Here is a 15,360-nt window from a genome sequence, read left to right on the forward strand (position 1 = left end):
TATCAAGCCATTACAAACAATACATGGACACAGAGGGTATATAAAGGCTCAGAGTGAGGTGCAATACTAGTGAGGTACTCTGAGCCTTTATATACCCTCTGTGTTCATGTATTGTTTGTAATGGCTTGATAAAGCTCCTGGAGAGCGAAACGTTGCCACAATAAAATGTCACATTAGTTGCACTTGTGTCCTTTTACTTTACATATTGTCGGTAATTCTACCGAATCGAATCGAATCGAGGACGACGAGAGCTGTCGTAAGATGGGAAGGAAGAAGGATAAGGAAGGATGGAAATAACTGGAAAAGGATGGCGAGGAGGGGAAGAGGAGGAATCAAGGCAAGTGGCCCAACCACTTTGGGACATGTGGTACAAAAGTACTGGAGACGTAGATAGAGAGGCTTGACTGATGTCATTGCTTGGCTCACTAGGAGAGGATGGCGAAGGCAGCGGTAGGAGCTGGGAGTGTCAGAAGGCAGCAAGCAGGATGAGTTGGTTATGGTCTTAAACCGTTTATCAGTGCGGTAAATTGTTTTCGAGAGAGTTGTATCACACTTATGGGAGAGCTGTAGTAGTATTCGTTGGTTTGGAGTTGGTGGAGTATCTGGTTGTAGGTAGGGAATGGTCTTTCTTCGCTTTGGTACGATACAGTGTTGTCTTGGAGATGTTGGTTGAGTTCTAGGCGAGTCATGCTTGCAGGGTATAGTCTCGTGGTGTAGAATATGAGTCCTTCGTGTTTAACCCATGGTGTTCCAGGTAATCGACGTGAGCTAAGTAGAGAAGGCGGTGGTGGAGTAGAGGAAGGTGGTGTTGCTTCGTTTTCAACTTCAGTAGACGAATTAGATGTTTCTGGTGGTAAGGCTTCTGATTGGTTGGATTCAGTGAGAGGTGGTGGCGGTGGAGGCTTCTCATTGGTCGTTGTTGGATTGACGTCACTAGTTGGTGGTGTTGATGGAACTTCTGCAGAAGAGTTGGCGATTAAGTTTTTGGTGAATTTGAGAATTTCTTCAGAAGGTGGAGATGCTGGAAATGTAAATGAAGGCATGTTATTTAATGCAAATAACTCGTTGATGGTAGAGTTAAATGATCCAGGTACAGCCATGTTTTGCATATGAGCGTATAGTAGACAGTAGTGAATCTTCATTACGTCACATGTTGGAGGAGTGATGGTAGTGGTGGTGGTGGTGGCGGGCTGAGTAGATGCTTGAAGTAATTTTGTAGTGTCTGCTTGTATTTTTGCAATTGCTGCATACGTTGGAGTGTTGCTAGTAGGTTTTTTCTTTGCTGCATCTTGTGTTTTCTTCATAATATCCTTTCTTGTAGGACATTTTGCTGCCAGTGTATGGTGATCATTACTCTTGCAGTTTAAGCACGCTGGTTGTGTTGGAGCAGCAGCGGTGCAGGAACTGAAGGTGTGTCCCTCACTACCACATGTAGTGCAGAACTTCTTGTCTTTTACTGGACATGCTTTGGTGGTGTGATGGTATGAATAACAGTTCCAGCAATGTTGGATGTAGTGATATCTCTCTGCTTCAATGTAGGTAGGGCTGATGTAGTAGTAGTAGACAGCAAGACCTTCGTTCAGTGCAGTGGCAGCCATGTTCACGTCGGTGAAGGTGACCTTGATCATGGACGTTGCATTTGGGATTTTTGTAATGCTGTCAACAGTAGCCCAAGTATTTTGCGTCTCGATGGATGACTTGAGTTCAGCAGGTGTTTGAGACGTCAGAATCTTGTCCAGTTTTTTTTAGGAATACTGATTTCCTTGCCCTGAGGGCAGGAGATGACGTAACAGTAAACCCTTGAGTAGTAAGAGTAGTGATGGCTTCTGTAGTGAGTAGCTTCTCTGCTTCAGCATCATCGTGACACACAACAATGAATGCTTCTTTCAGTGACAATATGGTGTTGAATTTTACTTCCAGTGCTCCCTGAACAACAGTTGCAAGAGCAATCTTCGTTGAATCATCAACGGTACCATTTCTTGGTTTGATCTTTACACGATTTGCGTAGCTCATCGTGTAAGTCAAGGCGATGACAACGCTGGTAAAAGTTCCCCTCCCCAACGGGGATCGTAGGGAGACAGAGTAAGTAAGGAGAGCTGCTATGACCTGCCTGGGCGAGAGTCAAGAGCAGAATAATTCTACCAACTTTATTACAACTTCAAGAGATGGAGAGATAAGTCCCTCATCCTCAGGTATCTCGTGGCTTGACTGGTAGCGTAGCCAGCTCACACACTGAGGTCCGTGGTTTGATCTCCGGCACGGGTGGAAATGTTAAGACGTGTTAGTGGACTGGTGTGGGTCGCATCTTGGGACAAAACTGACCTAATTTGCCCGATTATAATAATCAAGGGAGAGCGTTAAACGCCGTAGGGATTATACAGCGCCTGTGGGGGGAATGGAAGGTATTCAGGGTCAGTTCAGGGCTTGGAGCGCAGATCCAATTCCCTAGATCAAGAGCCCCTCACCAGCGTTAAGGAACCTCCCTTGAGGAGCTAATTTGCCCGAAATGCTCAGCATAACAAGGAACTTTCTACACTCTCCTTTCTTGGGTATTTTATTCCTTTTATCTCATCGTGATAAAAGCTTGCTGATTTACCTGTGCTGGGTAAGAAGGTGTGTACCGAGTCCGGCATGAGGCCAGGTTTCCCAAGTCACTGCCTGACCAGCTAGGCTATTGCTGGCACACCTTAGACGAAACAATTCGGGTATCCTCTTCAGCACTTCTAACTTTAGATTTGAAGACACACGTGCAACAGTTTGGTATATTCATTAACGAGAAGTTTCGCCTGCTCAGAAGGCTGCAAGAGTCGTGGAGATTTAGGTACGAGTTAATCAGAACCTCAGTCCAAAGAACAAGTGCGAGGTGGTCAGTCCCTCAGCGGGTGTGTTTAACTCCATAACTGCGATAAGTGAGGCAAGATGATACTTCTAATATTACTCCAACTGTATTTGTATATTTGCTGAGAGAAGGTGGAAGTCCTAGTTTCTGGCATAAAACTTACCCCACATTAATTATTTAGATGTATCTAGTCGTTGAACAAAAGGCAAACTATACTCGCTAATTGTTTGTAGGCGACGCCTCTTGATTCTTACATGGCGGTGTTACTGATTTCTGGCCTCTAGGGCCTTAGCATATCTGTTGTTGAAAAACAAACACGCAAGCGCCAGGAGCTGACTCAACCCTTGCAACCACATACAGGCGAGTATACGTATTGATATTACAGACCGATTATGACGTGCTAATGACCTGGTACAGTTGTGCGCTCTTTAGCTAGGATTGATCCCTAATTTCCGCAAGAGGTGTAGCGGTAGGATCAATAATATTATACAACTCTTATATTCATGACTGCATGGCGCCACCACGCATGCCTGTATCTGCTATATAATGACTCGTGGGATCATCAAATTACAAGAATAAAAACTATTGAGCACACGAGGAAGAAAAGAAACGATAATTGTATAATGTAAGTTTGTAAGATTTGCTTCTTCGAGGTGGGGGGGGGGGTTCTTAATGCTGGAGAAGGGCTCTTGAGCCAAGGATTTGTAGCTAGCCTCCTTCCTCAAATCAAACCTTACTGTCTGCCATTCTACAGGTAGTGTATGTCCCACGGACAAGACTGGCCCAGGGCTGCGCTGCAGTAGGAACACTCGAAACGTTTTAAATGTATAAGAGAACGACTCTATCTCTTCCATATAATATAATAATATTTACTTGCATAATGAGGACAATAAGCAAATCTGTGTGATGCACAACGTTTAATAGGCATATTTGTTCATAAGAATCGAGGACGCGGTTTCCCCCCCCCCCCCATCTCGTCCACAACACTAACCAAATTATATTCTTGAGGAAGCACTACACACAAGGGGGCGGTTCATTCAGCTCTTGGGAACGAGCAACAGTCAGGTTGAATTGTGGAAGGCGACGGCAGCGCCATTGCTTAAAGATGCAATTTATCCCGTTGATAACTATTACTATTCTTGTTCAAGTATTTCTACTACCGAGAGACAATACAGTAAGTGTCCGGGGCCCAAGACTGTTCAGTTGCCTCCCAGCATACATAAGGGGGATTACCAATAGACCCCTGACTGTCAAGAAGGCACTGGACAGGCACCTAAAGTCAGTACCTGACCAACCGGGCTGTGGTTCGTACGTCATCTTGCGTGCGGCCAGCAGTAACAGCCTGGTTGATCAGACTGATCCACCATGAGACCTGGTCTCAGACCGGGCCGCGGGGCCGTTGACCCCCGAAACCTTCTCCAGATAAACTCCAGATATAGTAGTATGTCATTGATGTCAGCATGTACTGGTAGAAACAGATTATTATTATTATTCCCTGTTATGAGCGAGACGTATATCGTCTCTACAAGTACATATACAATGTATACAGACCATAGCTGACATCAATGACATACTACTATACAGAAAGCCGCTTGTTATGCTGAGCATTTCCCACAAATTAGGTCAATTTTGTCCCAGGATGCGACCCACACCAGTCGACTAACACCCAGGTACCTATTATTACTGATGGGTGAACATGGACAGCAGGTGTCTTATGGAAACACGTCCTAGTGTTTTCTAGCCATACCAGGGATTCGAACTACGGACCCTAGTGTGTGATCTGAGTGCTCTAGGGATCGAGCTACGGGATACCTTAGTGACATGACATTTAATTTAATTGGTTGGTGACATATACAGACAAATTGGTTTAGGAAGCACGTAAACATACACTAGGACTTATTTATTAGAAAACGTTTGGGTAATGGGACCTTGATCACTTGTAACATACAGAGGTTCATGTTCATGTAGGTTTGGCAGGAAGGGTCCTGACCCGGGTCTTCTCCATGTGGTGACCCCGGCAGTGGCTCCTGAAGGTGTGTCGGAGTTGGTGTAAGTGGTGGACCGTTTACAGCCCTATGGAGGGAGTAGCCCTACCTGGAGTATACCTTGAGAGATTTTCGGGGGTCAGCGTCCCCGAGGCGTTGTTAAAATTACAGTATATATAGACGAAGAGTGAGGTGTGTATATGTCCTAGTGTTTACTTATGTGTCTCTCTAACCCAATTTCATTGATTCTGACAGAGACATTAGATCATCTGAGGAAGTTCGAGTCTCGGATGCTCGTTGTAGCATCTAATTATTTACCAGGAAGCAACCCACAACAAGTACCTATTTACTGCTAGGTGAAGAGAGGCAAAAAATGGCCCCGCAGAGACTTGCCCATATGTCTCGATCTACCCGTTTGTCAGCTTATGGCAAGCTGCAGTTAGAATGATAACAAATTCTCACTACAGGCAGCACACTCCACCAATATTCAATACACTAAACCTACTCACCATACAAAACATCCATACTTATTACTGCACCTATTACATACATAGAACACTTAACTCTGATATTAACCCTCCCCTCAAACATCTCCTTGCCAACCTCAACAGAACACATGACCATAACACAAGGCACAGATCACTCTTTGATGTTCCTCGTGTTCATCTCACACTATGCAAAAACTCAATGCACATAAAAGGCCCTAAAATCTGGAATTCATTACCTGTAAATATAAAAGAAACACTTCCTGTTTATAAATTCAAGTCTCTACTCAAAGATCACTTACTCACCCAAAACCAAATAAATACTGAATAACTGAACCTTATAAATTGTATATCTTAAATGTTTCTCACAATTATATCACATAAATGTTAAACCTAAAACCCAATCTAACTTTATTATTTTTTAAATACACTACCTAACAGAATCCTTCATATGACCTGTCTTTGTAATACTCACTTGTGCTTTATAGTAATCTGTTTACATTAATGTTTTATCACTGACTTCATCATTGCTTAATTAATCTTAAGTTAATTTTAAGCCAGCCCGTAATGCTATGCATAGTATAAGTGGCTTTGGCATACTGCTCTTATCTGTATTTTTTTGTACCTCTGTATGTGTGCACAAATTTATAATAAATAAATACAGATAGATCATACTGATAGATACACGGAACAAACTCCCAAATATCATCGTTGAAGCCAGAACTTTGACTACATTTTAAAATATGTTGGAGAGATAAACGAGTGGGTGTGGCTGAGTGTGAATTGGACCTGCCTAGCATGGACCAGCAGACCAGCAGTTCACCAATGGTCTTATGTTCCTATGTCTACATCATTAACATAAATCACGACTTGTGGAACGCTACTTGCGACTGGTCCCAATTCATAACCTACCTTATTCATACAAGCCAAGTGTATGTTGCCTCTCAGTCAGTCATGTCTTCATCCACGTGAGAACTTCTCATACAACCACAAAAAAATCAGGAACACTACAGTAAGATGATGAAAATAAACGGTGGTCCGGTGATGAAGCAACTCGCACCGGTAATCATGGGCCGGTCACAGCACTCTCACTGGGAAAATCTTGCCGTAAAAACAAAATATAAACTAAATAGCAAAAAGGTACAATACCTTAACTGGAACAATACACAAATAACCCGCACAGAGGAGAGAGGAACTTATGACAACGTTTCGGTCCGACTTGGACCATTTACAAAGTGTGATCAATGGGTTTGAAAACCGACAAGTTGAAGATTGAGACACTTATGCAACATATGGGAATCTTTATTTAGGCTGAGGGACTGATTACCTCAAACTCCGCCTCTCCTTACACCTTTCTGCTTTGTATTGGACTGATGAAGCCACTGTGTGGCGAAACGTTTCCTAAATAAAGATTCCCATATGTTGCATAAGTGTCTCAATCTTCATTTACAAAGGCACACTGGACATTGTAAATGGTCCAAGTTGGACCGAAACGTCGTCGTAAGTTCCTCTCTCCTATATGCGGTTTATTAGTGTAAAATAGAAACTGTGTTAAATAATACGAGAGTGGAGTAGGTGAACTGGTGACACAAGACTAGTTCCACCATGGGTGAGGATGCCTGGTTGATGGTGTGTCAAAGCTGATTACCCCTACGAGTTTAGCACTTTCCATAATAATAATAATAATATTAATAATAATAAGCCAAGCCTTATCACTTTTATATTTACGTGGCTTTACTGACGTATTATCTGAATCATAACTTCATGAAGGACGGGGATTTGATGCTGTTGAAGGGTTCTTGATTCTAAGAATCATAGGTTCCCTCTTCCTCGGATCTAATTGATTACCTCCCATTCCTCTCAACCAAACTTAAAGAAAATAGAATTTGATAGAAATTGGAATCTTTAAAGTAAAGCTGAGTAACATCCAAGAAAAATAGATCAGTAAGGATACATTGTAGAGAATTAGTAAGAATATTCAATAAAACAGAAGAATATTTACTTAATGAAGGTAGATTATTATTATTATTATTATTATTATTATTATTATTATTATTATTATTATTATTATAATCAAGGGGGAAGCACTAAACCCGTAGGATTATACAGCGCCTATGGGGGGATGGAAGGCATTCAGGCTTAATTCAGGGAACTGGAGCACAGATCCAATTCCCTAGATCAAGAGCCCCTCACCAGCGTCAAGGAGCCTTCCTTGAGGGGAATGAAGGTAGAGCACTTGGTTCACAGGTCTAGTGAACCATCTCGAGTGAATCTGATTCACGTGAGATAGTTCACTAAGTGTGAGCGAGAAGCTGAGTACTTTTATTAATAAAAGTTTAGTTTTATTGAGGCTTTTTTCTACAACTTTCTCCGGCTGTTGCCACAATTGCACAGTGAAGAGGAGAGTGAGTGATGTAGCAGGTGTGTGTGTGTGTGTGTGTGTGTGTAACTGGTGGGGGAAGTAGTGAAAGGTGTCGACGAAGAGGGAGGGTGGGAAGGAGGGAGAGAAGTAGGGAAGGACATGGAAGGAAGGAAGGAGAACAAAGAATAAAGATTTTATTTCTTTGCAAAGGTTACAATGTGTAATTACAATTTTGATTTAAGTACAAAGAAAGTCAGTATCATGGCAGGGCATGATAGAAGGAGGTCAGTCACTTGGACATAACGAAGGCGTGAGTGAACTTCAAGGAAGTAGTCAGGATGGAAAAGTGAAATCAGTCAGGAACTATAGCCGTGAACTGCCGTAGGAAAAGGGTTAAATTGCGGTTTCAGTCATAAACCTTTGTGAAATCTGGGGTTATCGGCGATGTAACTGTTACTAACGCCAGCGCATTGCTGCCTCTTGTTCCATTGTTTCGTGTCTTGAGTAATGCGAAGAGACTTAGAACAAGACCTAACACTGCCCTCCAGTCCTTCAGTATATCCTAGTTGCTGTATTTCGCAATTTATCAACATTAAATCGTGTATAACTTAACAATATAATGCAAAACAACCATTGCAAAAAATATTAAAATTCCAAGCGCTTTCGTGATTTCTCACATTATCAAAGACCTGTGACAAGTCTCTCATTATCAAGGACGGGTCCGAGATTTGTCACGGGTTCTTGATAATGTGAGAAATCACGAAAACACTTGTAGTTTCACTATTTTTTCACAGTGGCTGTATTGCATATTGTGATGTCACCTGTTTACTGTGATTTCATTGAATAACTAATTCAGTTTTTTCTCTCTGTTTCAGAGAACTTGTTTATCTCCATAGCAGCAGATTGTGTTGCATTTCAGAAATATAAAACCCATGGAAATAAGTCACTTTGACTTTTTTGGGTTATCCCAGGTTCTCCACACATATGCTATGTATGATAATCTATGCATTTGTATATACCTGAATAAACTTACTTAATACCCTGGCTGCAACACAAACAAGTCACATTTACAGACGCAACTCTTGGCTACATTTCGGTCCCTCGTGAACCATTATGATATCACAGCTAAACCCGTTTCGTCTGCAAAAGGCGTTCCACTTTAAACCAACCTTGGGTCAAACTGGTTTAATGCCGCAGGTGTGTTGACAGCTGCAATGCATGTTGCACTTACCTAAGTACAGCGGTAAAAAAATCTTCCACTTGCAACCAGTCTTGAGAAAACTTTTTAGTACCTCTGCTTGCTGGTGGTCTTACAGTGGTCTCCAAACTCTGTTTTTTTTTACTTTAATCTTCCTTGTATGAGCAGAAATGGTGGGGGCCTCACGACCCCATTGTTTCTGGTGTTTTTGTCACCATTACCCGGGTGAAGTTGTTCCTCCCTAACAGAACCTGTATTGTGGAACGCCTTTTCTCTCTCTCTCTCTCTCTCTCTCTCTCTCTCTCTCTCTCTCTCTCTCTCTCTCTCTCTCTCTCTCTCTCTCTCTCTCTTCCACCCTGACCCCTCTACGGCACATCTCCCTCTCTACTACACCCCTTCCGCTTTTCCCCTCTACCCCATCCCCATCATTCTCTCAGTAAACAGCTGACGGCAGCCACACTTGACCTAAGTGTGACCAAACAGCTGACGGCAGCCACACTTGACCTAAGTGTGACCAAACAGCTGACGGCAGCCACACTTGACCTAAGTGTGACCAAACAGCTGACGGCAGCCACACTTGGCCTAAGTGTGACCAAACAGCTGACGGCAGCCACACTTGGCCTAAGTGTGACCAAACAGCTGACAGCAGCCACACTTGACCTAAGTGTGACCAAACAGCTGACAGCAGCCACACTTTAGTGGTCTTAGCGTTGGGCTATAAAAGCCTATAATAATAATAACAACAACAATAATAATAATAATAATAATAATAATAATAATAATAATAATTATTATTATTATTATTATTATTATTATTATTATTATTATTATTATTATTATTATTATTATTATTATTATTATCAATTATAAATGTTATCATTACAATCACAGTTATGCTCTAAAGCCGCAAGAGTCACGATCACCTGAGAAAAAGGGGAGGATTGGGAGTTAATAGGCTTGTTACGAGGAAGAAATGATTATTATAATCATCATGTCAGTGGAGAGGATGGAGGTGTCAGCACCACAAGAAAATAGCTGTGTTCAATGGGTCTTAGAACGCCGCTGTTATTCATTTGTCTCTGACATAACACTAGCCGGCTCGCTGCTATTTTTTTTATTTTATTTAGCCAAATTGGATACATCAGCAGTGTGCTGCTAGCTTATTCTGTATGATAGTTACGCAGTGGGAAGGAAGTCTGGTTACGCAGTGGGAAGGAAGTCTGGTTACGCAGTGGGAAGGAAGTCTGGTTACGCAGTGGGAAGGAAGTCTGGTTACGCAGTGGGAAGGAAGTCTGGTTAAGTTTCCCCTGTCATAGTCCATCACACAGGATGGGTCACAGTGCTGAAATGTATCAGCCTGAGCTGACAGACTTCAGTAGTGTCAGTCTGAGCTGACAGACTTCAGTAGTGTCAGTCTGAGCTGACAGACTTCAGTAGTGTCAGTCTGAGCTGGGAGACTTCAGTAGTGTCAGCCTAAGCTGGGAGACTTCAGTAGTGTCAGTCTGAGCTGGGAGACTTCAGTAGTGTCAGCCTAAGCTGGGAGACTTCAGTAGTGTCAGCCTGAGCTGGGAGACTTCAGTAGTGTCAGTCTGAGCTGGGAGACTTCAGTAGTGTCAGTCTAAGCTGGGAGACTTCAGTAGTGTCAGCCTAAGCTGGGAGACTTCAGTAGTGTCAGCCTGAGCTGGGAGACTTCAGTAGTGTCAGTCTGAGCTGGGAGACTTCAGTAGTGTCAGTCTGAGCTGGGAGACTTCAGTAGTGTCAGTCTGAACTGGGAGACTTCAGTAGTGTCAGTCTGAGCTGGGAGACTTCAGTAGTGTCAGCCTGAGCTGGGAGACTTCAGTAGTGTCAGTCTGAGCTGGGAGACTTCAGTAGTGTCAGTCTGAGCTGGGAGACTTCAGTAGTGTCAGTCTGAGCTGGGAGACTTCAGTAGTGTCAGTCTGAGCTGGGAGACTTCAGTAGTGTCAGCCTAAGCTGGGAGACTTCAGTAGTGTCAGCCTGAGCTGGGAGACTTCAGTAGTGTCAGTCTGAGATGGGAGACTTCAGTAGTGTCAGTCTGAGCTGGGAGACTTCAGTAGTGTCAGTCTGAACTGGGAGACTTCAGTAGTGTCAGTCTGAGCTGGGAGACTTCAGTAGTGTCAGCCTGAGCTGGGAGACTTCAGTAGTGTCAGTCTGAGCTGGGAGACTTCAGTAGTGTCAGTCTGAGCTGGGAGACTTCAGTAGTGTCAGTCTGAGCTGGGAGACTTCAGTAGTGTCAGTCTGAGCTGGGAGACTTCAGTAGTGTCAGCCTAAGCTGGGAGACTTCAGTAGTGTCAGCCTGAGCTGGGAGACTTCAGTAGTGTCAGTCTGAGCTGGGAGACTTCAGTAGTGTCAGTCTGAGCTGGGAGACTTCAGTAGTGTCAGTCTGAACTGGGAGACTTCAGTAGTGTCAGTCTGAGCTGGGAGACTTCAGTAGTGTCAGTCTGAGCTGGGAGACTTCAGTAGTGTCAGTCTGAACTGGGAGACTTCAGTAGTGTCAGTCTGAGCTGGGAGACTTCAGTAGTGTCAGCCTGAGCTGGGAGACTTCAGTAGTGTCAGTCTGAGCTGGGAGACTTCAGTAGTGTCAGTCTGAGCTGGGAGACTTCAGTAGTGTCAGTCTGAGCTGGGAGACTTCAGTAGTGTCAGTCTGAGCTGGGAGACTTCAGTAGTGTCAGTCTGAGCTGGGAGACTTCGAATCTCCTCCGGGTACGGCTGAAAAACATTAGGGACGTATCTCCATAAGACACCTGCTGTCCCCGTCCCTGTTCACCCATCAGTTTAAAATGGGTAACTGGGTGTTAGTGGACTGGTGTGGGTCGCATCCCGGGACAAAACTGACTTAATTTGCAGGAAATGCTCAGCATAACAAGCGGCTTTGTATATAGTAGTATGTCATTGATGTCAGCTATGGTCTGTATACCTTGTACATGTACTAGTAGAAATAATGCCATTATTATTATTATTATTATTATTATTATTATTATTATTATTATTATTATTATTATTAAACTTTTCAGGGGTGCACAACCAGGGGGCACGAGATAGCACTGCTAGGTATTTTTTGAGTTCACTTTGTTCACTCACAGTACCGTATCTGGTTCAATTTGTTCACTCACAGTACCGTATCTGGTTCAATTTGTTCACTCACAGTACCGTATCTGGTTCAATTTGTTCACTCACAGTACCGTATCTGGTTCAATTTGTTCACTCACAGTACCGTATCTGGTTCAATTTGTTCACTCACAGTACCGTATCTGGTTCAATTTGTTCACTCACAGTACCGTATCTGGTTCAATTTGTTCACTCACAGTACCGTATCTGGTTCAATTTGTTCACTCACAGTACCGTATCTGGTTCAATTTGTTCACTCACAGTACCGTATCTGGTTCAATTTGTTCACTCACAGTACCGTTTCTGGTTCAATTTGTTCACTCACAGTACCGTATCTGGTTCAATTTGTTCACTCACAGTACCGTATCTGGTTCAATTTGTTCACTCACAGTACCGTATCTGGTTCAATTTTAGGATTCATGAATTAGAAATTTGACTTCATCCTCTAATGTGATGTCACTTTTGGACTCGACGCAACATTAATCAAACATTTTCTCAGAGGTTCGGTATAATAAAGGCTGTGAACCTTTAAAATTTAAAGGTTCAGCAACTACGACAGCTTCAAAGGTTTATTTGACTTAGCGGCCCTGAAGGGAAGGTGCCTTGATACTGATGAAGGGCTCTTGATCAAAAGTGCCTTGATACTGGTGAAGGACTCTTGATCAAAAGTGCCTTGATACTGGTGAAGGACTCTTGATCAAAAGTGCCTTGATACTGGTGAAGGACTCTTGATCAAAAGTGCCTTGATACTGGTGAAGGACTCTTGATCAAAAGTGCCTTGATACTGGTGAAGGACTCTTGATCAAAAGTGCCTTGATACTGGTGAAGGACTCTTGATCAAAAGTGCCTTGATACTGGTGAAGGACTCTTGATCAAAAGTGCCTTGATACTGGTGAAGGGCTCTTGATCAAAAGTGCCTTGATACTGGTGAAGGACTCTTGATCAAAAGTGCCTTGATACTGGTGAAGGACTCTTGATCAAAAGTGCCTTGATACTGGTGAAGGACTCTTGATCAAAAGTGCCTTGATACTGGTGAAGGACTCTTGATCAAAAGTGCCTTGATACTGGTGAAGGACTCTTGATCAAAAGTGCCTTGATACTGGTGAAGGACTCTTGATCAAAAGTGCCTTGATACTGGTGAAGGACTCTTGATCAAAAGTGCCTTGATACTGGTGAAGGACTCTTGATCAAAAGTGCCTTGATACTGGTGAAGGACTCTTGATCAAAAGTGCCTTGATACTGGTGAAGGGCTCTTGATCAAAAGTGCCTTGATACTGGTGAAGGACTCTTGATCAAAAGTGCCTTGATACTGGTGAAGGACTCTTGATCAAAAGTGCCTTGATACTGGTGAAGGACTCTTGATCAAAAGTGCCTTGATACTGGTGAAGGACTCTTGATCAAAAGTGCCTTGATACTGGTGAAGGACTCTTGATCAAAAGTGCCTTGATACTGGTGAAGGACTCTTGATCAAAAGTGCCTTGATACTGGTGAAGGACTCTTGATCAAAAGTACCTTGATACTGGTGAAGAGCTCTTCATTCAAGGTACTGGAACTAGCGTTCCCTTTCCTTAGGTCAACCCTGTTTCCCATTTTCCAGGCGTCGAATAACCCCCGCGGATACAGCGCTTCCCCGTCATCATCAGTCCCTGATGCTGGGTCACCCTACTGCCCCTGATGCTGGGTCACCCTACTGTCCCTGATGCTGGGTCACCCTACTGCCCCTGATGCTGGGTCACCCTACTGCCCCTGATGCTGGGTCACCCTACTGCCCCTGATGCTGGGTCACCCTACTGTCCCTGATGCTGGGTCACCCTACTGTCCCTGATGCTGGGTCACCCTACTGTCCCTGATGCTGGGTCACCCTACTGTCCCTGATGCTGGGTCACCCTACTGTCCCTGATGCGGGGTCACCCTACTGTCCCTGATGCTGGGTCACCCTACTGTCCCTGATGCTGGGTCACTCTACTATCCCTGATGCTGGGTCACCCTATTGTCCCTGATGCTGGGTCACCCTACTGTCCCTGATGCTGGGTCACCCTACTGTCCCTGATGCTGGGTCACCCTACTGTCCCTGATGCTGGGTCACCCTACTGTCCCTGATGCTGGGTTACCCTACTGTCCCTGATGCTGGGTCACCCTACTGTCAATGACGCTGGGTCACCCTACTGCCCCTCATGCTGGGTCACCCTACTGTCCCTGATGCTGGGTCACCCTACTGTCCCTGATGCTGGGTCACCCTACTGCCCCTGATGCTGGGTCACCCTACTGCCCCTGATGCTGGGTCACTCTACTGTCCCTGATGCTGGGTCACCCTATTGTCCCTGATGCTGGGTCACCCTACTGTCCATGATGCTGGGTCACCCTACTGTCCCTGATGCTGGGTCACCCTACTGCCCCTGATGCTGGGTCACCCTACTGTCCCTGATGCTGGGTCACCCTACTGTCAATGACGCTTGGTCACCCTACTGCCCCTCATGCTGGGTCACCCTACTGCCCCTGATGCTGGGTCACCCTACTGTCCCTGATGCTGGGTCACCCTACTGTCACTGACGCTGGGTCACCCTACTTCCCCTGATGCTGGGTCACCCTACTGTCCCTGATGCTGAGTCACCCTACTGCCCCTGATGCTGGGTCGCCCTACTTCCCCTGACGCTGGGTCACCCTACTGTCCCTGACGCTGGGTCACCCTACTGTCCCTGACACTGGGTCACCCTACCGTCCCTGACGCTGGGTCACCCTACTGTCCCTGACACTGGGTCACCCTACTGTCCCTAATGCTGGGTCACCCTACTGTCCCTGACGCTGGGTCACCCTACTGTCCCTGACGCTGGGTCACCCTACTGTCCCTGATGCTGGGTCACCCTACTGTCCCTGATGCTGGGTCACCCTACTGTCCCTAATGCTGGGTCACCCTACTGTCCCTGACGCTGGGTCACCCTACTGTCCCTGACGCTGGGTCACCCTACTGTCCCTGACGCTGGGTCACCCTACTGTCCCTGATGCTGGGTCACCCTGCTGTCCCTGACACTGGGTCACCCTACTGTCCCTGACGCTGGGTCACCCTACTGTCCCTGATGCTGGGTCACCCTACTGTCCCTGATGCTGGGTCACCCTACTGTCCCTGATGCTGGGTCACCCTACTGTCCCTGACGCTGGGTCACCCTACTGTCCCTGACGCTGGGTCACCCTACTGTCCCTGACGCTGGGTCACCCTACTGTCCCTGATGCTGGGTCACCCTGCTGTCCCTGACACTGGGTCGCCTTAACGTGGTGAAAGGATTTAAGTGACCTAAATACATCAGCTCCCAGCAGCCCAGTTTTTAAATCTAAATAACGGGGATATTTTCCCTTTCGCCCAAATCTGC

General features: G+C 45.0%; 1 protein-coding gene across 5 annotated transcripts in view; it reads right to left on the bottom strand.

Moving 5' to 3' along the window:
• LOC128699649 (facilitated trehalose transporter Tret1) overlaps nucleotides 1-15,360 on the bottom strand; it is a 70,178-nt gene that overhangs the window by 35,040 nt on the left and 19,778 nt on the right. The window contains exon 1 of one of the 5 annotated variants that reach the window (XM_053792402.2): nucleotides 6,222-6,474. The exons of 3 other annotated variants lie outside the window; for them this stretch is intronic. The gene's annotated coding sequence lies outside the window, so the exon portion shown is untranslated. Of the gene's footprint in view, nucleotides 1-6,221; nucleotides 6,475-15,360 lie in introns of those variants that run through there. One more of the 5 variants, XM_053792398.2, reaches the window with a different exon arrangement.

The sequence above is a fragment of the Cherax quadricarinatus genome, chromosome 67 (assembly GCF_038502225.1).
Source record: "Cherax quadricarinatus isolate ZL_2023a chromosome 67, ASM3850222v1, whole genome shotgun sequence".
Classification (NCBI taxonomy): Eukaryota; Metazoa; Arthropoda; class Malacostraca; order Decapoda; family Parastacidae; genus Cherax; species Cherax quadricarinatus.